This window comes from Schistocerca serialis, chromosome 6, assembly GCF_023864345.2.
Source record: "Schistocerca serialis cubense isolate TAMUIC-IGC-003099 chromosome 6, iqSchSeri2.2, whole genome shotgun sequence".
Lineage (NCBI taxonomy): Eukaryota > Metazoa > Arthropoda > Insecta > Orthoptera > Acrididae > Schistocerca > Schistocerca serialis.
The window spans coordinates 137,059,023-137,085,587 of NC_064643.1; the positions used below are offsets into that span (position 1 = coordinate 137,059,023).

Sequence of the window (26,565 nt, forward strand, 5' to 3'; positions counted from 1 at the left end):
CTTCGAGTCTAACGGTCATCTTCTTGTTTTGCAGTAAGTAATTTTTTATGTGTTCAGAAATCAGATATAGCAGTTTGCGAAACCGATCCATATAGTCAGAACCTGGGTACAGTTGAAACTCCGAACGTTCTTTCACGTACTTCAATTGAATGTTGATGAGCAGCAACACTACTACTTACTAGCTTCAAAAGATTTTTCATGTAACTAAAATAACCGATTCATACTTTTACGAGTTTATGACACCGTTATTTAGAGAAATACAGTGGAACGACTTTAAACTTTTTTCCCTCTAATTCTTTTTACCCTCCTTAGAATACTGAATACCGTTCACAGAAATATACAAATTTTCGTTGTTTTTCTCAGGTACTTCTACGTGTTTCAGACTGATGAGAAATGAAATATCTGTAAAATTTAATGTCTCTGAATGAGGAAGATAATTAGACAAACGGGTCACATTGTTATTATCTGGTTACAAAGAGGCTACTGACGATTTGAAGCAATAATGACAGTTATTTGAATCAACATTTAGCACACCATGTTTGTTTGTAATCACTTACGGTAATTTTCTGTGCGTTCCTACACAACAACCGTTATCTACATTCGCGTTAACGGTGTTTCAAAATTTCTTTTAAAGCAGAATCGAAATGGTGATCTTGGAAGTTCCCAGTTTTTTCAAGTCTGTTTGTAACTCTGACTGAATACCATTCGTTAATCCAATCCCTCCCTTTCTCTCCTCCTCTTGACCTTTGTTTGGCCCCCATACTGTATTCCCAATAGCCTGTTTTCTTCAAATGGTTCAAATGGCTCTAAGCACTATGGGACTTAACATCTGAAGTTATCAGTCCTCTAGACTTAGAACTACCTAAACCTAACTAACCTAAGGACATCATATACATCCATGCCCGAGGCAGGATTCGAACCTGCGACCGTAGCAGCAGCGCGCTTGCAGACTGAAGCGCCTAGAACCGCTCGGTCACAGAGGCCGGCCCTGTTTTCTTCCCACCCACTCTTCAACGTTACAACTATCCCCGAAATCCAAATCACCTGAACCACGTATCTATACAGAAATTTTGTTACCCAAAAGGACCAACTATGTGCAGGTCCCTTCCATAAAGTGCTAGTGAAGTGTAATACAGCGTAGTGTTCGTCTTAATGCACTTGCAACTAATAATAATTGTTTTAAATGTCAAACCTTTTCATGTGTGTTATTGTGTCATCAACGAAAAGGGCCTTTTAATTTATTTTAAAAATATCTGTATACAGTACACTACTTTAAGTTTTTTATTCCTTCTTTTCATCTTTTAAACTGCTGTGGTTGAAGACTGGAGTATTATTCTGCTGCCTGCCTACTTTCGCCCCTCTGGAACGAGGGAATGAAATTACAATGAAGGAAAAAAAGTGACTGGCTAATCAACTCCAATTTAAGAGCTTAGAATTTGCGTAATAAATGATTCTTCAAGACAAACCCTCCCAAAACTCAAGCAATTATTATAGAACAAATCGCCCACAGCTTTCATCTCCATGATTTTTACGTAATTATCTCCACTGTAAGGTTTAGAGATGTAAATTTTGTGTGTTCATCGAAAGATTTTAGCCTTAAAGTTCCATTCGTAACACAAATGGATGAGGATCTTAAGTTTTTTGTTTGTATCCACAGTTGATTTACTTTTTATTATTGTTTCGTGTTGTTGGGCCAGTTGTCAATCTCAAGGACGCCATGCGTGATTTGTGGCAGCGTGTGTGCATTCCGATAGAGACTGTGGCAGAAAATTTGTTGCAGAATACACCAGGGGAGCGCAGATTCTGCTGACTGGTGCGGTAAGCATCTTTGTTTATAGTAACGTAATACTATTTAGTATATAACTGAAGCATGACCATAGCGTTCTGTCATAAAGGTTGTCGGTGAGGTGAATATAGATCATAGTCACTGACTACTATGATATTTTTTCACCATCACGCCCAGTGTCAACGGTGCTTTTAAACGGCCTCAACCGCAAGCACACAGTCTCTCGACGATTGCATTGTTACATTGTCAACGAAAACTTGAGCACTCATACGACTGTCTCGTCAGAAGCAGGAAGAATCATTGTAGGCAAACTTGCACTGCGCTATGTTGATGCCCCGAAGGCACAAGTTCCGCGAATCAGGGACCATCAACAGCTGCCTACTTCGCGACTCCGTGCGCATGCGCCGCCGGACTCTTCGGCCCTATGTGCTCCACGCAGTGCGGTAGCTGTTGTGTTCAAGCGAACAAGCAGGAAGGAAAGCAGGCAGCTGCTCCGTCGCCGGTGAGTTAAGATACTGCCATACGCGCTCTACATTACTTCCTTATTTGAAGGTAGAAGAGCTAACAATATGCATTTCGTACAGATAATCTTGCTTATGATCAACAGTTTTTTTTCTTCTTATTAGACTACAATCAGGTGACAGTTGGCTAGGGTTTACAAGATATACTAGAGTGCAACTGTAGATGTTATCAACGCACAAAATCTTTGGTCGTTCGAGTATCATCGGTAGGAAATGCTAGACAGAGTGCTTGTCACTCGTTTTATATAGCTATTATGCAACTATAGTTAGTAGTTCAGTGTGGTACATCTGTATGTGAGAGCGGGTTAAGAGTGGATACAATCCAGTGCAAACAGTTGCCACTGTACGATAGTCGTATTTTTCTACAAACAGCACATGGGCTGAATTGCACGTTCACACATTATTATTATTATTATTATTATTATTATTATTATTATTATTATTATTATTATTTGTCTTTACACTAGGAACATAGACTGTATATTACGTATGATGACGGTAGCCTAATCGTTGTGTAAGTTTACAAGAGAGTTAAAATACACTGTACAGAATACATTGTGCCAAAACTGTGTAGAACGAACATTAAAGTACAGTAGTATCTTGTTTATCCGGACTAGGTCATCCAAATAGTTGAAACACACATAATCCAGAAAGTCAGAAAAAATGGAATGGAATGGATTAAATATTGTAAATACGTTATACTTCTTACGTAAATGTATAAATTACACATTTTTTCATGTAAGTATTGACCAGATAACGGAAAAAAGGCAGTGAGTCTTATACACAGAAGTAATCGGTTTCTTTTGATTCGTACGTCGTTTGTGTGGAGCACGATCACTCAACACTTTTTGCAAAAAATCGTTTGTCTGAAGTTGTTTCCACGTGGCGTTCCAAATAACACATCATCTTGTCTGGCTGCGTTGTTGTCTGCAGATTGAGCAGCAATTTCATCAGCTAATCCACGACTATCGTCATTGTCTGCAGACGAACAGACGGCGATAATGTCGTTAGAAATCTTACCGTAAGCAGCGTCATTGTCGTTTCGCGACCTTTTTTGTCATTAACGCCAATGTCTGAGTATCGCGGAATCTTTCGAAAATGCTTCACTACCAGATTCTGCAGCAATGTTGTGAACGATCCCTATTAATCCACCTTGTGTAGTGCCTCTTTTTGTTAATGTACATTAAGCTGTACCACCTTCAGTCTCATTGTTGTCATATTACACACTCAACAGACGGCGGCAATACAGTAGGGCCTACTGAAAAATCAGTGTTATTTACTTTGTTAACGACACCTTACTAGGACCTGCGTATGTGGGTTGACTGAATTTAAATTTAATAATTCTTGTAGATTGCTGCTTCTGAGTATCAAATATACAAATAAAAAAGATCCGTCTTAACGAGGGACAGATAAACTAGGTCCCACTGTATACTGGTTGTATGGATTTAGTATAAAGTCGAAACATTATAATAGAGGAAAAAGAAAAAGATTTATAGATTATGTTAGCAAGAATATTTGAATCCCAGTACAAAGACAAATTATTACTAGCTGCACCAAGTTTACACAGAATGTATAAATTCATGCTATAGGAAACTATATTTGGGCCTTCCAGTAGAAGAGTGCAATGAATACCAAATCATGGGGCTACAGACAGTAAGAACAACAAAGTAATGACACTTAACGGTGTAAATGTTTGTTGTAGGTGAAGTGTGATTGTATCAGCTGGTTGTGTGTGTGTGTGTGTGTGTGTGTGTGTGTGTGTGTGTGTGTGTGTGTGTGTGTGTGTGTGTGTGTGTGTGCGCGCTGGAGAGCTTCCAACAAGTTAAATATTTCACAGATTGCTGTGTTTACGCTGTATCTGTGACTATCCGTCAGCATATGTTCAGACTTTTGTAGTCTCCGGCTACGGTTGTACTCAGTCTCTCTGCTATGACCTTAGTTATTTGTGATGTCTGACAAGTCCGATTCAGATTGCAGAGTAACATGTGCTTTATCCTCGTTTCTTGGAACAATAAAAATTACTCCCTCCCCCTTTCTTATATATACAGGCTGAACTAACAGAGAAATCTGCCCCCACTGTTTCGTGATAGATGTCCTATTGTCTACTAGCGCACATTTTACAGATTGTGGAAGTGTGCCTCAGGTGTGGCGACAGCAGGAATCGTAACTGTGATACAAATTCACTTTAATTTCATGTTTAAATTTTACTGCGTATTTAAGGAGGAATTTTAGAGGTTAAGGTCCATACGACTACAATGTCATTGGAGGCGGAGTCAAAATTTGGATAAGGGAAAAATGGGGCAGGAAGTAATTGGCAGTGTCATTTTCAGTAGAACTGTAATTGCGTTTGTCTTTACTGATCTGAGAAACCTAAATCTGGATGGTCGGACGGGGATCTGAAACTGCGGCTGCCTCCTATACGGATACAGTGTCGAAGTCACCTCGTTCGGCTACATATTTAAAACTCATCAGCCCCCGTGGTCCGTTTTTGAAAGTAGCAATACTGCTAATTTTATGCGCTTCGCTGTTTCGCTCCAGTACCTTGGAACTGTTTTTCTAATTGTACGTGCATTCGATATGCCGCTCTGAATTTTAATATTGATATTATTGTTCCTAAATATTACATTTGTCTTTGCAGTAGGGTGGGAATCACAGTACGGACGTTAAGTCATTACAAGATTTTCGGCATGCAAATAAAACAAAAATTCTAAATTGCAGTGACTGTGCTATTCCAAATTACGATACAAAGTTCCGCCACTGCGGTGACTACAGCCGTTATGAAATACATGAAATGTATTCGCAGTTGCAAATATGGACAACCAGCAGCTTTATAATGGAATGACGACAATCAAAATTTGGTCGGACCGGGACTCGAACGCGGATTTCCCGCTTAACACGAGCAGACGCTTCACCATTTGGTCATCCGAACACGACTCACGGCCAAACCCAAACCTCCATTTGTCGTCAACCATGCGTCTACAACCTCTACTCGTACATCAGTTAACGTAATTCCCGTACAGTGGAGACATTTGACTTGAAAGTCGCTTGCCAGGTATCAGCAGATAAACAGGATATTGCAGTGTCCGTGTTACTCCGAATTACGATGCCATGTTCTTTCGGACATGCATGCATGGTAAGAGAGAAATCCGGGTTAGTCCCGGTCCCACGCAAATTTTCATTGTCGTCATTCCATTATACAGCTGATCGTTAGCCATATTCACAACTGCAAATAAATTTCTTGTAAAAAGAAAAAAAAATTCTTCACAGCGAGAAGCCCTGAAAAAGTAATAACAAAAAGTAAATAAATCATAATTACAGTGTTACATTTAGATGCCATTGGTATTATGACTGTCGCTGAAAAACGAAATACGCCACTTTACCAAGTGGCGGTCAGCGCTGCTGCTGAACTTTAGGAAACATTAAAAGTGTGTGGATGGCGGGGTTCTAGTCGTCATCTTCGCTTTTCGCAATCAGCGCTCTACCGGCTGAAATGTTTCGGTTCATCTACTTTCCACCGAATCTAACACCAGTCCTTCATTTCTTGTTTGTGTGAATCCTGAGCCGATCGATTCAAACGTTTAGGTAACTAAACCGCATGAAGTGTCGCCGTGGTTAAAACATTGGGGAGGAAATTCCCGACCGGCCATTAAGATTTGTCTTCCGTACCTCCTGTAAGTCGATTAAGGCATAAAAGAATTTCTTCTCCACACTTTCCCAATCGGAGCTTATGCTCCGTCTGAAACACCCTCTTCATCGATGGCACGTTGAACTCTAGTCTTCTCGCCTGCTTACGGAAATGAATTCCTTTTTTTTTTTTTTTTAGAACCGGTTAAGCTCCAAGAACATTTAAAATGGCGTACCCAATGACACAATTGTATTCCACACACGTCATCGTGATGTAGTTGTTCTGGCCTTCAGTCCAGAGATTGGTTTGATGCAGCTCTCCTGCTACTCTATCCTGTGCAAGCTTCATCTCCCAATACGTACTGCAACCTACATACTTCTGAACCTGTTTAGTGTATTCATCTGTTGGCCTCCCTCTAAGATTTTTACCCTCCGTGTTGCTCTCCAATACTAAATGGGTGATCTTTTGATGCCTCAGAATTCTTCTGTAGCACCACATTTCGAAAGCTTCTATTCTCTTATTGTCTAAACTATTTATCGTCCACATTTCACTTCCATACATGGTTACACTCCATAAAAATACTCTCAGAAACGTCTTCCTGACACTTAAATCTACACTTGATAACAAATTTCTCTTCTTCAGAAACGCTTTCCTTGCCATTGCCAGTCTACATTTTATATCCTCTCTACTTTGACCATCATCAGTTATTCTGCTCCGCAAATAGTAAAACTCTTCTACTAATGTCTCATTTCCTAATCTATTACCCTCAACATCACCCGATTTAATTCGACTACATTCCATTATCCTCCTTTTGCTTTTGTTGATCATCTTTTCAAGACACTGTCCATTCCGTTCAGCTGCTCTCCAGGTCGTTTGGTGTCTCTGGCAGAATTACAATGTCATCGGCGAACCTCAAAGTTTTTATTTCTTCTCATGGATTTTAATTCCTACACCGAATTTTTCTTTTGTTTCCTTTACTGCTTGCTCAATATACAGGTTGAGTAACATCAGGGATAGGCTACAACCCTGTCTCAGTTCCTTCCCAACCACTGCGTCATTTTCATGCCCCTCGACTCTTAAAACTGCCATCTGGTTGCTGTACAAATTGTAAACAGCATTTCGCTCCCTGTATTTTGTCCCTGCCACCTTCAGAATTTGAAAGAGAGTATTCCAGTCAACATTGTCAAAAGCTTTCTCTAAGTCTACAAATGCTAGAAACGTAGGTTCGCCTTTCCTTAATCTTTCTTCTAAGGCTAAGTCGTAGGGTCAGTATTGCCTCACGGGTTACAACATTTATCAGGAATCCAAAGTGATCTTCCCTGAGTTCGGCTTCTACCAGTTTTTCCATTCGTCTGTAAAGAATTCGTGTTAGTATTTTGCAGCCGCGGCTTATTAAACTGATAGTTCGGTAAATATCACATATGTCAACACCTGCTTTCTTTGGATTGGAATTATTATGTTCTTCCTGAAGTCTGAGGGTATTTCGCCTGTGTCATAAATCTTGCTCACCAGATGGTAGACTTTTGTCAGGCCTGCTCTCCCAAGGCTGTCAGTAGTTGTAATGGAATGTTGTCTACTCTCGAGGCCTTGTTTCGACTTAGGTCTTTCAGTGCTCTATCAAACTCTACATGCAGTATCATATCTCCCATTTCATCTTCATCTACATCCTCTTCCATTTCTATAACATTGCCCTCAATTACATCACCCTTGTATAGACCCTCTATATACTCCTTCCATCTTTCTGGTTTCCCTTCTTTGCTCAGAACTGGGTTTCCATCCGAGTTCTTGATATTCGTACAAGTGGTTCTCGTTTCTCCAAAGGTCTCTTTAATTTTCCTGTAGGCAGTATCTATCTTACCCGCTAGTGATATACGCCTCTACATCCTTACATTTGTCCTCTAACCATCCCTGCTTAGCCATTTTGCACTTCCTCTCGATCTCATTTTTGAGACGTTTGTATTCCTTTTTGCCTGCTTCATTTGCTGCATTTTTATATTTTCTCCTTTCATCAATTAAATTCAGTATCTCTTCTGTTACCCGAGGATTTCTACCAGCCCTCGTCTTTTACCTTCTTGATTCTCTGCTGCCTTCACTATTTCATCTCTCAAAGCTACGCATTTTTCTTCTACTGTATTTCTTTCCCCCATTCCTGTCAATCGTTCCCTAATGTTCTCCCCGAAACACTCTACAACCTCTTGTTCTGTTGGTTTATCCAGGTCCCATCTCCTTAACTTCCCACCTTTTTGCAGTTTCTTGAGTTTTAATCTACAGTTCATAACCAATAGATTGTGGTCTGAGTCCACATCTGCCCCTGGAAATGTCTTACAATTTAAAACCTGGTTCCTAAATCTGTATCTTACCAATATATAATGTATCTGAAACCTTTCAATATCTCCAGGCTTCTTCCATGTATACAACCTTCTTTCATGATTCTTGAACCAAGTGTTAGCTATGATGAAGTTATGCTCTGTGCAAAATTCTTCCAGGCGGCTTCCTCTTTCATTCCTTACCCCCCATTCCATATTCACCTACTACTTTTCCTTCTCTTACTACTATCGAATTCGACACCCAAGACTATTAAATTTTCGTCTCCCTTCACTATCTGAATAATTTCTTTTATCTCATCACAAATTTCATCAATCTCTTCATCTGCGGAGCTGGTTAGCAACTTTTACTGCTGTAGTAGGTTTTGGCTTAGTGTCTATCTTGGCCACAATAATGCGTTCACTATGCTGTTTGTAGTAGCTTACCCGCGCTCCTATTTTTTATTCATTTTTTAGACCTACTTCTGCAGTACCGCTATTTGATTTTGTATTTATATCCCTGTGTTCACCTTACCAGAAGTCTTGTTTCTGCTGCCACCGTACTTCACTAATTCCAACCATATCTAACCTATTCATTTCCATTTTTAAATTTTCTAACCTACCTGCCCGATTAAGGGATCTGACATTCCACGCTCCGATCCGTAGTACGCCAATTTTCTATCTCCTGATAACAACGTCTTCCTGATTAGTCCCCGCCCGCAGATCCGAATGGGGGATTATTTTACCGAAGAGGACGCCATAATGATTTAACCATACAGTGAAGCTGCATTCCCTCGGGAAAAATTATAGCTGTAGTTGCCCTTGCCTTCAGCCGTTCGCAGTACCAGCACAGCAAGGCCGTTTCGGTTAGTGTTACAAGGCCAGATCAGTCAATCATCCAGACTGTTGCCTGTGCAACTGCTGAAAAGACTGCTGCCCCTCTTCGGGAACCACACGTTTGTCTGGCCTCTCAACATATACCTGCGGTATCTTCATTGCTGAGGCACGCAAGCCTCGCCACCAACGGCAAGGTCCACGGTTCATCGTGATGTTAACAATAAGATAACACGTAGGCAAAGAATTATCATCGCAGCGACAGTCCGCAATATATTCACCAAATCTGGTCACAACTTGTACTGTTCACTAATTGTAGTCAAGCCGCTTCTCGTATAGTGAGTTGGCGAATCTCATCTCACAACGAAACAATTACGTTCCAGCCTCACCTAGAACTCGGGCTACACAAAAAATCAGTTTCACAACCTTCATTCCTAAATTTTGTAGAACCACATAAACGTTGTCAGAGTGACTGTATTAGTTGGAGCATCCTCAGGAAGAGTCGTTATAACTGCCCCGATATTAGTTGCCAAGTAGTTCGTACAATTTATAGAGAAGGCTACACCAGTGCCTATAGATAGCTGCTGGCTGCTGGACGAAGAGTCTGTCAACTTTCTTACTAGTAGCAAGCACTGGTTTTAACATTCGGTTGTCATCTCTGTTCCCTGCCTACAACAAATAAGATAATCCAACCTTATCTTTCCACAAAAGCTACGGAAGACGCGTTGCGCATGGACAGCTTTCCCGTTAAAATTCAGAGACCGTTCTACAGTATCAGAACACAAAAATTCCCCGTTCATAACATTTTATTTGTACCAAGATACAAGTCGACGTTTTCCTTTTTTAATGGGAGTTGCTTGAAACACACAAGAAGTGTTTTTGAACTGGTTGCATTTACACATGTCAAAAATATATATCGAATATTATGCGAAAAACTAGAGAAAATCCGCTTGACTACTCTTAAGAGTAACACCCGATACAAATACAACGAGCAGCAACGTCACCACAACATTCCTTGGTCTACTGCCAAAATTGTTTTTACATCTGAAGTCTTTGCACCGCTAACAACGCTATACATAATGATTTTGAGCAATGAAGACAAAGTGATGAGGTATTCGTTATGTGCGACACCCATACAGAACACATTGGACTGCACGGCAGATGGCGAAAATAGGATGATACGTCACTATGTAGCAAATACACGAGCTTTCCTTATGCTCGTAAAAGCAGTTCAAGCGGGGAAAGCAATATGCCGAAAGTGCAGACACGCCTCGCAATCGAGCCGTTGAAGAAAGTCTGGCCATTCCTGAAACGATAAGGAATAAATAAGGCCTGCTGTGCAATGGCACTGTCTGATAGCAAATTATAGTGCACGGTGCTGCATAGTATGTGCTCCATCACTTCATTTGTTCATCATCCTCTCCAGAATGCTATTAAATACATGGTCCCGTTATGCAGTATGTCATTTGTATTATGTAATCTGATTAACGACTAATATAATGCTTAGTAGCATTTACGATGATTGGAGACCACCGAATTACTGGTCTTTCTCTTCTATTAATCTAACATAAGGGTCCAAACTGATGAAAAATACGCAGTAACAGGTACAACAAATTTTTGCAAGCTACTTCTTTTCTGGATGAATTAAGTTTCCTTAATGTTCTTCCTGTGAATATCACCCTGGCATTGGTCCTCCTGTTTGTCATTCCACTCCTGGGTGTGTTAAATGGTGCTTACTGTTTCCGGCGATTTCTCACCCGTAGCGTCGTCGTATATTGGTGGATTCATTCGCCTATTTGTTCGCATTATCTTACATTTACTTGCTTTCAGGGTCAACTGCCAGTACCTCCATTGTTCATCAATTCTCTACAGGTGTTCCTGCAATTTGCTAGTCTTCTGACGTAGTTACCTTCCTGTAGACAACCGCACCATCTGCTAACAGCCCGAAGGAGCTAAAGAGGTTATCCACTAGATCAATTATATATGTGAACAGTAACTGTCTTATCACACTTCCATGGACTACTACTACGACGCAGAACATGTGATACGGGCCCTGCCGCGAGATATTTTGTGATTAATTATCTCCAGAAGTAGCATTCTAGTTCACTTTTTAAATTAAAACAGTTTAACGCAGCATTTAAGTTTTATTGTGTAATTGTAAAATATACCATAAAACTTGATTTTATGAGATTAGAAAAATGGATAGAATTTTAGTTGAGCACTTCTTTTCTTTTTATGTCATTTTGTATTTTATGGTGATCGTTAATAACAAATTACAGAAAACACAAAAAACTTTCTTATTACAGCGCTGGCTTTACGTTGCTGCTAGTGCTGTTATGGATCTAGACCGACGTATTTGTGTGTATTGTGCTCTGATGACGGGTACAGGCGTTATAATGTTGTAATAGTGCTGTTGACACATATACGGGGTTGTTTCCCATTGATAGTAGTTTATTTATTACGATCTAAAATATATTCATTTTATAAAACGCATTTGCATTTTTCGAAAACGCCCTTACGTGAAAGAAAGCAGTGGGCGCTTGACCTTGCTACGAAGTCGTAAGTTAGTAAGCTGTCTGTAAGACATCACGGATCTTAGGCAATCTTGTACGTTTCCTGTCGTATCTCGTTAACGAATAAAGTTACCAGAAAATGGCTTTCTCCAGTTTCAAGTGTTCAAGAATTCGCATCGTTCTACAGGAAGCGAAAACTTTTATAGCTCTCCGTTTGTATGAAATGAGCTATTGAAGAAACCGGCCTTCCGCCAAACCGAACTCACTTCAAACTGCAAAAATCCCGTTAACTGTTCTGTAAGTTCTTGGCCCTTTTGCCGACTGACGTGTCACGTGTTTGACCAGGCGCGAATTTGACGCGAATAAGTACACAGTTTGAAAAGCCATTGCTGACGTCTTTCGTGTCAACTGTCCACTGGAAAACTCGGCCGAACAAGTACAGACCAAAAAATTGCCTTCTACGACTTCAAAAGCGCCCACACCTCAGTATGAAAGTATAGACTTAAATTTTCAAGTTTCTGTGGTACCCTCTTTGTTGTGCGGGCGCCAGGCTCTAGCTTGTGTTGATAGGCTGCGCGTAAATGCGTACTTGGATCTCGCACTTTTAGGAAATCACTCTTAGCGGTGGCTGATGGGAGAGGCAGGGTAAACATAAGTCGCAAGGCTGTGTACGACTTTGGATCGATACTCAATTGTTTCGGGTCGCTACGAGTCTAATGCAAAGTACACTGCGCATTGTTTTCGGCATTCTCTGTTTTCGCTGTGCTGAGTTTTGTTTTGTATGTGGTGAAATACACGTCACGTTTGCTTTCGTATACAAACGAAGACGGCATGGTAAACTCATTGGCCTCTGCTAACGAAGTCAGCCTAGGTTTTCAACGAGGGAAAGCTGTCACTGTGGGTCGAGTATCTTCGACAGGTATCGATTCACCTAGCACTCAGCAGTCACGGTGCCGAGTGACTTCGAGTGCGCGCGTAATTCGGCAGGTTGCTTAGCTGTGCCCGCGTTAGGCAAGCTCACTGCAGGACAATGGAAATAAATTCGCACACCCAAAGCGCAACACGTCATTGTTTTGAAATCATAAGTGTTGCAACATTTCCGCCGGAGTAGTTTTTGACAGGCAGATTTGATAACAGTTAAACAGTTATGGCTTGAATACACAACTTGCTCTCGCGCAGTGCAAGATTAGTAGGAACTCCTAACTATTGCCCATTAAATGCAGCTGTCTGGGTCCGGATACTGGTCTGGAACACTGTCTTCTATTGTCACATTTTATCAGGCTTCAGGAAGTTTTTTCTGGCTGGAGAAGGAAAGAAAAAACATTTATACCAACTAGAAACTTTACTACTGCATGTCCACTGCCGAAAGTAGCACAGATTTAGAAGTGTTTTTCGCGTGCATTGTTGCTGGAATTGACGCAACATCCGAGGCATTGTCAGTGCGGGTCAACGGGCGTTTTCTCATGTAGCTTGTATCCCAGAGAAATCCCATCAGTAGTGTATCAGTGCAAGCTGCGGCAAATTTACTGTGCCCACTTACATGGTGACAGTTATTGAACTATATGAAATAAAATTGTCATAACTTATGAACGGTTTGCGTTAGGACGTTGAAACTGAAGGGTTGGGCGCGGGGCACGATGGGAATTAGTAACTACTGGATGGTTTGGTTTAGCGACGAAGACCACTTTCATTTGGATGGGTTCATCAATAAGCAAAATTAGCGCATTTGTGGGACTGAGAATCCGGATTTCACTGTCGAGGAGTGTCCTCACCTTCAAGAGTGACTATGTGGTGTGCAATGTTCAATCAAGGAATAATCGGTGCGATATTCCTTCATAGCACGGTCAATACCTTACCGTACTTGAAGGTTTTGGAAGATGATTTCATCCCCATTATCCAAAATGAACCTGATTTCGACAAGATGTGATTCATGCAAGACTGAGCTCGACCACATCGAATCAGGAGAGTGCTTGATGTCCTGCAGCAATTTCGAGACCGCTTTCTGTCTCTGAGGTACCCCCAGGCCACTGGCCTGGGCCTCGATTGGCCGCCATGTCCTCCGGATCTAAACACGTGCGACTCCTTTTTGTGGGGCTACATTAAAGACAAGGTGTACGGCAATAACCCCGAAACCATTGCTGAGCTCAAAACAGCCATTCAGGAATCATCGACAGCATCCATGTTCCGACAGTTCAGCGAGTCATGCAGAGTTTCGCTATTCGTCTGCGCCACATCATCGCCAATGATGACAGGCATATCGAACATATTATAACCTAAATCCGAATATCTGTAGTGAAGTTTACATGTTCAATAGAGTGTGTGCGCACGGCGTAGTTCGTAACTGATTTACGTTTTTTTTTTTCATGTAGTTCAATAATTGTCACCATGTAGCATCAACCATGAACGTAATTACATTAAAAAAAATTGCTATCCTTGCATTACCTGCCGTGATAGGTGACCACAGTCGTCGGACACGACGAGCTGGTTTCATCCGATATTAAGCGAGAGATCTACGAAGGGAAAATTCTTTGACAGTTCATGCACAAATACAAATTAAAATAGTTTTGCCAATATTAAAACTCTTTGAGATGCAACAATTCGCATAATTTATAATTACGAATTATAATGTGTGACAAAATTTTTTCGATTTGTTCGGAGCCCTGAGATGCACTGCCTTCGTAGTGTCGGTGCAGAAGGCAGAGCAATGGTGCCGCCACGTGGTGGAGACGGTGGATATGAAGACGTTGCAATTGTATAAGATCTTAAAATTTGGATGACTGGTTCCTCCTTTATCTAGAATTCCGTCACTAACTATATAGAAAGGTCGATGCTGCACCTCACACATGGAAAACATCGCGGATAAATGACAAAGCGCGCAGAAAACGTTCATGAGAATGAGAACCGTTTCCCGAAAGCGTCATTCAAAATACAAATCAAAAGAAAATCAACATGTTTCCATGACCATTTATAATAGATCAAACCAACCTTACATGTATCTTGAGACCGGGAATTAGAAGCGTTCTGTACATTTTGAGCATTTTCTCGGCTGATCTGTAATAACTGGCATTAGTACACACACATGCACGTTCACATGGTACATGCTAAAACAGACATCTGTGTATCCATCGCCCACGGAGAAGAATATCAGCGACTAGTGTCAGAAAACAACAAACGTCCCTCACTGCGTGGGATCCATAGATGGAAAAGGAGTCAGAATTGTTAAACCATGGACATCAAGAAGCAAATATTATAAATACAAAAATACTTTTCTATTGTAGTAATGGTCATAATAGACAGCAATTATACACACACACCCCACGGAGGAATTATCTGAATGGCACGGCATTCCGTAGACTTGATGTACATGTACAGACGAACAAATTACTAGAATACACTACTGGCCACTAAAATTGCTGCACCAAGAAGAAATGCAGATGATAAACGGGTATTCACTGGACAAATATATTATACTAGAACTGACATGTGATTCAACTTTCACGCAATTTAGGTGCATAGATCCTGAGAAAGCAGTACCCAAAACCATCACCTCTGGCCGTAATAACGTCCTTGATACGCCTGGGCATTGAGTTAAACAGAGCTTGGATGGCGTGTACAGGTACAGCTACCCATGCAGCTTCAACACGATACCACAGTTCATCAAGAGTAGTGACTGGCGTATTGTAATGAGCCAGTTGCTCGGCCACCATTGACCAGACGTTTTGGATTGGTGAGATCTGGAGAATGTGCTGGCCAGGGCAGCAGGCGAACATTTTCTGTATCGAGAAAGGCCCGTACCGGACCTGCAACATGCGGTCGTGCATTATCCTGCTGAAATGTAGGGTTTCACAGGGATCGAATGAAGGGTAGAGCCACGGGTCGTAACGCATCCGAAATGTAACGTCCACTGTTCAAAATGCCGTCAATGCGAACTAGAGGTGACCGAGACGTGTAACCAATGGCACCCCATACCATCACCCCGGGTGATACGCCAGTATGGCGATGACGAATAGACGCTTCCAATGTGCATTCACCGCGATGTCGCCAAACACGGATGCGACCATCACGATGCTGTAAACAGAACATGGGATTCATCCGAAAAAATGACGTTTTGCCAGTGGTGCACCCATGTTCGTCGTTGAGTACACCATGGCAGGCGCTCCTGTCTGTGACGCAGTGTCAAGGGTAACCGCAGCCATGGTTCCGAGCTGATAGTCCATGCTGCTGCAAACGACGTCGAACTGTTCGTGCAGATGGTTGTTGTCTTGCAAACGTCCCTATCCGTTGGCTCAGGGATCGAGACGTGGCTGCACGATCCGTTACAGCCATGCGGATAAGATGCGTGTCATTTCGACTGCTAGTGATACGATGCCGTTGGGATCCAGCACGGCGTTCCGTATTACTCTCCTGAACCCACCGTTTCCATATTCTGCTAACAGTCATTGCATCTCGACCAACGCGAGCAGCAATGTCGCGATACGATAAACCGAAATCGCGATAGGCTACAATCCGACCTTTATCAAAGTCGGAAACGTGATGGTACGCATTTCTCCTCCTTACACGAGGCATCACAACAACGTTTCACCAGGCAACGCCGGTCAGTTGCTGTTTGTGTATGAGAAATCTGTTGGAAACTTTCCTCATGTCGGCACGTTGCAGGTGTCGCCACCGGCGCCAACCTTGTGTGAATGCTCTGAAAAGCTAATCATTTGCATATCACAGCATCTTCTTCCTGTCGGTTAAATTTCGCGTCTGTACCATGTTATCTTTGTGGTGTAGCAATTTTAATGGCCAGTAGTGTATCAGAAAAAATGGGTGAGTTATTCAAGAGAATCAACTTCGTAAAGTGAGAAAGTCAACATCGCGTTTTATGTAGACTGAAGGCGGCGGGGGACAGAAAGAAAAGGGATAGGAAGGGAAGGAACTATTAACGTCAGCTGCATCCGGCATTTATGCCGAATCAGTGGCGATGGGTGAAAATGTGTGCGCGACCGGAATTAGAACCTGGGACGTCCTGTTCACTGGGTAGTTGTGTTAATCTCTGAGCTCTCCCCTCCCCCAAACACTGTGTTTATCGCTATTGCGCGGACTACCTCAGTACGCACTTTGGCCAACCCTCTTTCCCACCTACTTCGCTCCATATCTTCCATACGTGTTACTTTGAGATTCTCACAGGAGGTCGAACGTAGTGCATCCATGCTGAAGTTGATGTATTCATTGCCCATCGAGGCGAATCAACTACTCGTATATGAATGTGTGGTGTCCGTTCTTCTGGACATGCCGAAATAAGACTCCATGCATTCATATAAACAACACATTGATCCATCTCTAGTCCTTATGTAGGCAGTTATTGATTGTCCAATCGGCGCGTTAGATCGCCAAAATACCGAGCTGTATGCAGGGCCTTGCCCATAATGTTCCAAACGTTCTCAAATGAGGAGAGGTGCGGCGACCTTGCTGGCGAAGGTAGGGTTTGGCAAGCATGAAGACGAGAGTGGAAACTGTAGACCTATGCGGGCGGGCATTATTTTCCTGAAATGGAAGTCCAGGATGGCTTACTGTGAAGGGCAACAAAAAGTGGCGTGGAATTTCCTAGACGTACCGCTGTGCTGTCAGAACGTCGCGGGTGATGACCAAATGGCTCCTGCGATGGAATGAAATAGCACCGCAGACCATAACTTCTGGTTGTTGGGCCATATGATGGATAAGAATTCCCCCCCCCCCCCCCCCCCCTCAGGGGGCCCACAGTCCTTTTGTGGGTACGTGTGTGGCGTGCATGGGGCCCTGCGCTATTGCAGCCTCCTTTCCTTTGCTTTGAAGGCTGCATTACCATCCCTGTTCATCTCCCTCCTTCTCCTTGCTCCTTTGTCCCTGCCCCCTCTTTTCCCTCTTAGTTCTATATGTCGACCTGGATATCCTCCTGGCTTTGTTTTGGTCTGTGCTTTTGCTTAGTTTGCTGTTTCCATCTCCTTTTCGGCGTTTTTGGTCCTCTTGGGGTTTGACCTCCATTTCCAAAAATTTTCCGTTCAGTGTGAGCCATTTGGGGATGAACTCCCCACCTAGCTTCCGTGATGCAGGTTCCTCTCCCCCCGCCCTCCCCTTTCCCTTTGACCCTGGCCCCCTTCCTGCTAGGTCACCAGCACGGTATCCAGTCTGTGTGGTGGGGCTGTTAAGTACCCACTTGGCTGAGCCCCTTGAAACCACAGGGATCACACTGCTAGTACCTGAGCTGTTAACGCCTCGTTTATGCCGAGGAGTCAATGCTCATCGTTTTGGGGCACCAGAACTCCTGGCAATGGCCGCCGTGCCAGATGGCTGTGGATGGGTGGTGCCCATGGGGCGAGCCCCTGATCAGAGTGGGTGGTACTAGGGCGGACGCCTTGCACATGAAGCGACAAAAGCTTCACCATCCTGGCCATTCTGTGGCCGTCTCTAATAGTGGTAGCAGACGTGACACTCCTTCCGATCCTTCGGCCTTCCCCTCCCTGGTTACGCCGTGGGAGGAGGGGCAATCTCGCCGGCTTGGGTTGAAACCTTTCTCTCGGTACCTGGTTTGTACCAGAATGGATGACGGTAGTTCTGCACGACCAAGCCCCAAGCCTTTGTTTTTCGTGGAGACGATTGAAGATGCGTATGGCGAAATTGAGTCGATAAGTAAAATGCGGTCCGGTGCTTTGCTCATCAAGACATATTCGGCTGCCAAATCTGACGCCCTGCGTGCTTGTGATCATCTCGGTGATGTCCCCGTCACGCCACACCAATCTTTGAACTCAATACAGGGCGTTATTTTCCACTGAGATTTTCTTCGGCAAACTGAGGAGGAGCTCCATGCTAGCATCAAGCAGCGAGGGGTTCGTTTTATCCGCTGTGTGCAGCGAGGCCCTCCAAACAATCACATCGCTACGGGCAGCTTTATCCTGGCCTTTGAGGGGGATGTCTTCCCAGAGAAGGTCAAGGTAATTGTGTATCAGTGTGATGTAAAACCTTATATTCCACCACCGATGAGATGTTTTAACTGCTTAAGGTTTGGGCACATGTCTTCCTGCTGCACCACTGATCCCCTCTGTGGTGACTGTGGGCACCGACTCCATCAGCGGAGTGTCTGTGCTCTGCTGTCAATGTGTGTAAATTGTAATGGACAGCATTCTCCACACTTGCGTATATGCCCAGTGTTTGTGAAAGAAAGGAGGATTCAAGAGTACAAAACCTTAGGCCGGCTCAACTACACTGAGGCTTGTCAAAAATATCACTGGCTCCGTCCTGTGTCTATGACTACTACTTTTGCTTCAATTATGTCCATTCCCCCTCCTATTGCCTCCTCTTCCCAGCCCCACCCCAATCGCCCCATGCCTTCAGCCACCACCCCCTCCCCCTGCCCCTCCCCCTGCCCCTGACCCTCAGTACCCATACGCACCCCTTTGGGTGCTCTCCCCTACTTCGGCCAGTACTGGAGCTCCCTCCCAGGACTCCTCTTCCCGGCACCCCTCTGATAGGCGATCTACTGCTCCACATCGGGAGCGTGATCCGTGGCCAGTCGGCGCCAAGATTGCCCAGTGTAATTCTGTGCCTGCCCTCGCTGAAGTCTGCCCTTCTCTTCCTTCCCAAGAGAAGCAGCAGAAATGCAGGAATATGGGCAAGGCCCCTCTGGTACCCCCTGAGGTGCAGCCTTCCCCTCCTACAGTCCATGAACCAACAGTCTGACCCCACCTCTATGGATATTATCCCATCCTTATTGGTGACAGATAGCGAGTCGGTGGCGTGACTGACTTCGGTCCATTCACTTCCACTTTGGACTCCAGCTTGAGAATCCTCCAGTGGAATTGTAATGGATATTTACATCACCTTCCAGAGTTGCAGCCCCTTACTTCATTCTACTCTGCCGCTTGTATTGCGCTTCAGGAGACCCATTTTGTCAATTCTTACTCACCGACCCTTCATGGGTTCCATGCTTTCTGTCAGAACCGAATTGACCCCTTGCAGGCTTCTGGTGGTGTTTGCACCTTGGTCCGCAATGACATTGTTAGTAAATGGGTTCCCCTCTATAACACTCTGGAAGCTATTGCTGTCAGGGTCCATCTGGCCATTACAATCACAATTTGTAATCTTTATCTCCCACCTGACAGACCACCCATATTTCATGCCATCACCACCCTTCTTCAACAACTCCTTTCTCCATTACTGTTATTAGGGGACTTTAATGCCCACAACCCTCTCTGTGGTAGTTATACGACTACTGCCCTGGGCAGGACAGTTGAAGCTGTTCTGTCAGGGCTAGACCTCTGTTTACTAAACACAGGCGCTCCCACACACTTTAGTGTGGTGCACGGTACTTTCTCTATTGTTGACGTCTCCATCTGCAGTCCCGGCCTTGTTCCCTCCATTGAGTGGGGTGTCCACGATGACTTATGTGACAGCGACCATTACCTGATTGTTTTGACATTCCTTCAGTGTCTCTCGCTCCATCACTCTCCGAGGTGGGCCCTATCTAAGGCTGATTGGGGTGCCTTCTCCTCTGCTCCCATCCCCCCTGTATTGCCACATGACAGTGTTGATGAATCTACTCAGACTTTGACTGCCTCCATCCTTTCAGCAGCTGTTCCAGCAATCCCTTCTTCTTCAGGTTCCCCCTGCCGGAAGATGGTCCCTTGGTGGACTCTAGACATTTCTGCAGCCATAAAAGACCGCCACCGTGCTCTTCAGCACTTCAAGCGGCACCCTTCTACTGTTCTTCTTCTCGTCTTTAAATGACTCCGTGCCCACTACCTAATCAAATTTCAGAAACGGATTTGCTGGGAGCAATATGTAGCTGCCACAGGACCACACAACCCCCTCTTCACAAGTCTGGGCGAAACTGCAGCGAATGTTTGGCCACCGTACTCTCTCTGGGGTTGCAGGAATTTCTGTACATGGTGTTGTCGTTACCAATCCGGACTTTGTGGCAGAAAATTTCGCTCAACACTTTGCTGAAGCTTTGGCATCAGCTCAGTATCCGCCCACGTTCCTTCTCCTGAAAGAGTGTTCAGACTGACTGCCTTTGTCTTTTGTTTCTCGCTGCTCAGAATCATATAATGCCCCATTTAGTGAGTGGGATTTTTGCCAGCGCCCTTGCCCTTTGTCTTGACATGGCTCATGGACCAGATCGGATACATAACCAAATGCTCCAACACTTATCAGTGGCTGGCCACTGTGGTATATTGACCCTCTTCAACCGTCTGTGGGGTGAGGGAGTATTTTCTACCCCGTGGCAGGAAAGCATTGTTGTTCTGGTGTTGAATCCAGCGAAGCCATCTCTTCAGTTGGATAGCTACCGTCCAATTAGCCTTACTAACACCCTCTGCAAACGCCTTGAGCACATGGTGAGTCGTCGGCTGTTTTGGATCCTTGAATCCCGCAACCTTTTCTCATTGACTCTAAGTGGTTTTTGCTGTGGCCGCTGTACAGTGGACAACTTGGTGCACCTAGAGTCTGCTATCCGGTCTGCTTTTGCCCACTGGCAACACCTCCTTGCAGTCTTCTTTGATCTCCATAAAGCCTATGACACCACCTGGCGCCACCACATCCTCACCACCCTTCAAGAATGGGGCCTTCGAGGCGCTCTGCCCGTTTTTATCCGTAATTTTCTTTCTTGTCGCTGTTTTCAGGTCCAAGTTGGCTCCTCCTACAGCTCTCCCCTTCAGCAAGAAAATGGGGTTCCACAGGGTTCTGTGCTGAGCGTCCCTCTCTTTCTCATAGCCATTAATGGTCTAGTGACAGCTGTTGGGCCTACCGAGTCCCCCTCTTTGTATGCTGACGATTTTTGCATCTACCTCGCCTCCTCCATAATAGGCACTGCAGAACGCCATCTACAGGGGGCAATCTGTCAGACCCACTCATGAGCTCTCTCCCATGGCTTTGTTTCCAGCAGCCAAGACTTGTCATGCATTTCTGCCATTGCTGTACGGTCTCTCCCCATTTGGAACTGTTCCTCGATGGTCAGCCCCTCGAGGTGGTGGACACCCATCGCTTCTTGGGTCTGGTCTTCGATGCCTGGTTGATATGGCTCTCACCTTCACCAGCTGGTCCCACATCAATGTTCTTAGGTGTCTGTGCAATACCACCTGGGGTGCAGACTGTGCTCATGACTATCCTTCACTATCTGCAATTGTATCAAGTGTTGGTCCAGTCTCGTTTAGACTATGGAAGTCTTGTCTATGGTTCTGCTTCACCTTCGACACTGCAGATACTAGTCCTCATCCACCACTGTGGGGTCCGACTTGCGACTGGTGCCTTCCGGGCTAGCCCCGAACTTAGCCTTCTCGCAGAGGTGGGGATTCCGCCACTGTGAGTTTTGCGCCAGCAACAGCTGATATCTTATGCGCTCTGTATTCGCTGCACCCCAAAGCACCCTAATTGTAGTCTCCTTTATCCAGACACGGAGATCACCTTGCCGCAGCGGCGGCCAGCCACGATGTGGGCTCACCATGGCTGTCCGCATTCAGTCGCTCTTTTCTGAGCTCTAACAATTGCCTTTGCCACCTCTCTTCTCCACTCACACACGTACCCCTCCATGGTGCATCTCTTGGCCACAACTCTTGTGTTGATCTCTTAATCGATTCCAAGGACTCTGTCCCTCTGATGGCTCTTCGCCACCAGTTCTCCTGTCTCCTCAGTTCCTTTCAGGGTTCAGAAGTGATCTATTTTGATGGCTTCATGGTTGCTGGCTGCAATGGTTTTGCTTACACCTGTGCACAATGCACAGAACTTTGCTCCTTGCCAAATGGCTATAGTGTTTTTACTGCAGAATTGATAGCCATCTTGCGCACACTGGACCATATCCACCCGTGCTCATGACTATCCTCCACTATCTGTAGTGACTCATTGAGCGGTTTGCACACTATCAGGCAGTGCTTCCCTCGCCACCCGTTGGTCATCGCTATCCAGGACTCCCTTTCTCTCCTCGCTCAATGTGGATGGTCGGTGGTTTTCATTTGGACCCCAGGCCATGGTGGGATTCCTGGGAATGAACTTGCCAATCGACTGGCTAAATTAGCTACTACCAGACCATCTCTCGCTATTGGCATTCCGGAAATAGACCTTCGCTCGGCATTACGTCGTCAGGTTTTGGGCCTTTTGGATGCAGAATGGAGCATTCTTTCTTCGCCAAACAAGCTCAGGGCGATTAAGGATTCTACAACTCCATGGCAGTCCTCCTTACGGGCCTCTCGTGAGGCCTATGTCGGCCTCTGTCGTCCTCTACCGGCTCCGAATCGGCCATACTTTTTTGACTCACGGTTATCTCCTCTGTCGTGAGGACCCCCCCCCCTCTCTGTCATTGTGGATCGATGTTAACTGTGGCTCACATCTTATTGGACTGCCCCAACTTAAGCCACCCTACGACGGACTTTTAGCCTTCCAGAATCGCTACCCCTGGTGCTGACTGATGATGCCTCAGTGGCGGATTTCGCTTCACGTTTTATTCATGATAGGGTTTTATATTGCTTTATTTAAGGGAGGGGCTTTCCACCTTATCGGTGAGTGGAGGGGATGGCAAGGTTTCATGCTCCCCCCTTCACCCTGACTGGATTGGCTTCAACTGGGCTCGGTGGTTCACCCTGGCCATCTGCCTTTCCACTCGTTTCCTCATGGGGTCTGATGTCCTGAGCATCTCTCTTGTCTCCTGTGCTTCTTCCTTCCTGCCCCTGTCATTAGTCACTTTCTTTCCCTCACCTCGTCTTCTGTCCTTTTCCTTCCTTCCCTGTCAATAGTTTTTCATTTTATGGATGTTGTGGTTCCTTCTTTTAATGTGGGATTTTATCGGTTTTAGTTAATCTCAGGTCGGAGGGACTGATGACCGCGAAGTTTGTTCCCTTCACCAACCAACCAACCAAAAGGTAAGAATCAGATTGGTATTCCGCTGCTGTCCATGGCGTCTCTAGATGCGTCTTCACTGATCATCGGGGCTCAGTTCGACCCACCACTGAAGACAATTCTAGTCCAGTCAATTAGATTCTAAGCTGAAGACGTGTCTGGAAACGTCCCCGACAGTGGTGGGATACCAACCTGACTGTGACCCGCAATACGGCCCAACAACCAGGAGTGATGGGCTGGGGTGCCATTTCATTTCATCGCAGGAGCCATTTGGTTATCATCCGCGACACCCTTACGTCACAGTCAACGTCCACGATATTCTACGGCCCTTTTCGTTGCACCAATTGAACGTTTGGAGGATTATGGGCAGGACCCTGCAACGATCTCGGGATTTTGACGATATAACGCCCCAGTTGGGCGGAACCAGGTACGGCACCAAGTCAAATAGCTGCTTGCATAACGGCGAAAGGTGGAGAGGTGGACCAACGCGTTATTCACTTGATCAATTTGTTAAGATGTTTCTCTTGAATAAATCATTCGAATTTTTCAAATTGTTTGTCGTAACATGTACATCGCATCTACCGATTTACGACTCATTCGGAAAATTCCTTCGTAGTCCGCCGTTTTCATTGTCTTAGTGTGTATTCAGAGCAACTGAATTAGGTAAAAAAAATTATGATCAAGCTTTGAATTTGCCAGATGGAGTACCGCTTGCGAATGGTCTTTGGTAGCGCAATTGTCAAATCAGCGGCGACACACTGCGCAGACACGTATGGAGAGTGTTAATTTTTCACTAAATGCTTTACGCTCTACGAAATACAGAAGTTAGTAATTAATATAAGTAAGGAACGGACAGGAACACAATTCAGGTGGGTCATCGTCGTTGTGTTGCGCGGCTGTCGAGGTAACAGATTTTGTCTGTACCGCCATTCTTCCTGGAAGGACGCTTCCCCCAGACATCATAAAAACGTAGCGCATTTCCCGCGCGTGTGGGCAGCGCCCAGCGTGAAAAAACTCAGATCGAATGCACCTCAACGCTTTCGCGCAGCGTCAACACAGAAGAGTGTGCGGACGCGTAGTGTGCGAAAAGCCACTTGTGGCCAGTTCCAGTCAACAAACAGTGGTCCATATTGTGGGAGTCAATTCCTAGCGATGTGCGATGCTCGAAACGAATTACGCGAGTACTGTGCGACATTACGGCTTAGTATCAATTAATGACCTCGAAAATATTTCTTGACTTAAGAAATGTCTTCAATTGCTATCGGTTGGAGGTAGAATGCTCTTTCACAATTCCTGAATTTTATCCATAACATAAGACTGTGTTTACCAACAACGATTTTTGAGTGCAGGCGGATCACATAAAACCAACTTCTCACTGCTACAGCCTTAGTCAAGATACACAACAGTCACAGTAATACCTTACAACGAGTAAAAGTTAAAATACGTTTCCGAGAGCTGGTTTGAATAAAATTACTAAAATTGAGTTGTGCAGACTACAGTAAATTGCTGTCCTCTCTCCTTGTTAACAAAAATTAATGGAAACCACCACAGATACACTGCAGGAATTGTGCTACACATTAAGGTGAAGTCTTGATGTGTTTCAGTTGTAGTAAGCGTTATTGGCGGATCCAATTTCATTCTCATCCTTGTTACACTGTTAAAATCAGTCCAAATAAATGTCGCTGACATGCGATAAAACATTAAACTCCTCACTACTCTAAATTAATAATTAAAAGCCTTGTGACTGTCCGACTCCTCTCAGGAGTATTCCGAGTCGCGACCTCAGGATCGGAATATGTTCACCGCTAACCGTTCGTACACCGCCTCCAGATGGCCACTAGCAACTTTCGCGTTGATTATCTCCACAATACAGGAATACATTTCAGAGCCTGCAGGCCAAGATACATTAAACAACACACTTAAATCTCCACCGGAACAAACGGGACTTATTTACTTCAATGAAGCCTCTCCAAATCCGCTTCGTTCAGCGTAGCTACGTCCGCAGATAGATAATCGCTCTACGCCCCGCATCCTATCGTGAATTTGCATTCTCTTTAAAAAGCAACATACCCCTAGAAAACTGGAAAAGGGCTAAAGTATTCCTAGCAGCGAACTGCGCAAATTCCGTCTGATCGGAAGACCTTTCGGTTAGTTCACTTAATTCAGTTCAGTATCTAGCTCCATCTTCTCCCTCGATCTGGAGTATACCTCGCTTGGTGTAACAAAATCGCTGTTCGGTCACAAGGTTGACAGTAAATGCCTGTGGCACGAAGTCTTTCAGTTTCTTCCCTACAATGGAAAGCTCTCAGCCTATCCTAACAAAAAGATCACATGTAAAAGGAAAAAGTTTTTAGAAGTATGTACGCTGGGTTTCTTACTAAAGGTCATCATTAATTCAGCGGATTTTCTAAGTGCTCTTATCTGTTTCTCCTTTTATGTTAAAAATGAACTAGTTCATAAGGAAAAACTAAACATTTTGTTCGTCTCTAGACTAACCCGAATTTCACTCGCGCTTATGGGAACGTACTTCATATTCTTGTTCAGTTCATAACCTGTAAAGTTTCCTTTTGCCCACGAAACATCACAGATTATCGACTTCACAGGAACGCTTCTGAACACAAACTCAGCCCTACAGGACCACGACTTGCATCTCACAACTACGAACACTTCCGATCGGCTCCTCAGTTTCTCGGCTCCAAACTGCTCCACGAAATAGTTTAAAATTTAGTCCTTCCAGCCAGTCGCAATCAGGAACACAATGTAAGCATTCTCACTGGCCATTTCCGGCTCACATAGATAAAGTTTCTACTGTTTCTTGCCAGGATTTTTGGAAGGTTTATTTCCGTCAGGTATTGGAAAACATCTGTCGTCCTAATAAAACCCTTCGCACTGAGTCGGCCTCGTGGGCCACCTACACAACCATTTAGGAAGCTAAGGGAAACATCAGTACATGATTTCTCAATGTTGCAGAAAACCACCACCTCCTGGATATCGAAACGGCTTGTAGCTATGTAATGCAGAATTGACCTAGATTTGCCGAGAGGCACACCTGCCTACATAAAAAGAGGCGGCGTGTCTATATAGGAACAGTAATAGCGTAACGGGATCGTCAGGATAGCTCAGTGACTTCGAAGGTGGA

At 44.4% G+C, this 26,565-nt stretch overlaps 1 protein-coding gene across 1 annotated transcript in view; it reads left to right on the top strand.

Moving 5' to 3' along the window:
* Positions 1 to 2,238: 2,238 nt before the first annotated feature.
* The window catches only part of LOC126483991 (protein rolling stone-like), a 252,175-nt gene continuing 227,848 nt past the window's right edge, over positions 2,239 to 26,565 (top strand). Inside the window, exon 1 of the mRNA XM_050107296.1 lies at positions 2,239 to 2,288. The gene's annotated coding sequence lies outside the window, so the exon portion shown is untranslated. The remainder of the gene's footprint in view (positions 2,289 to 26,565) is intronic.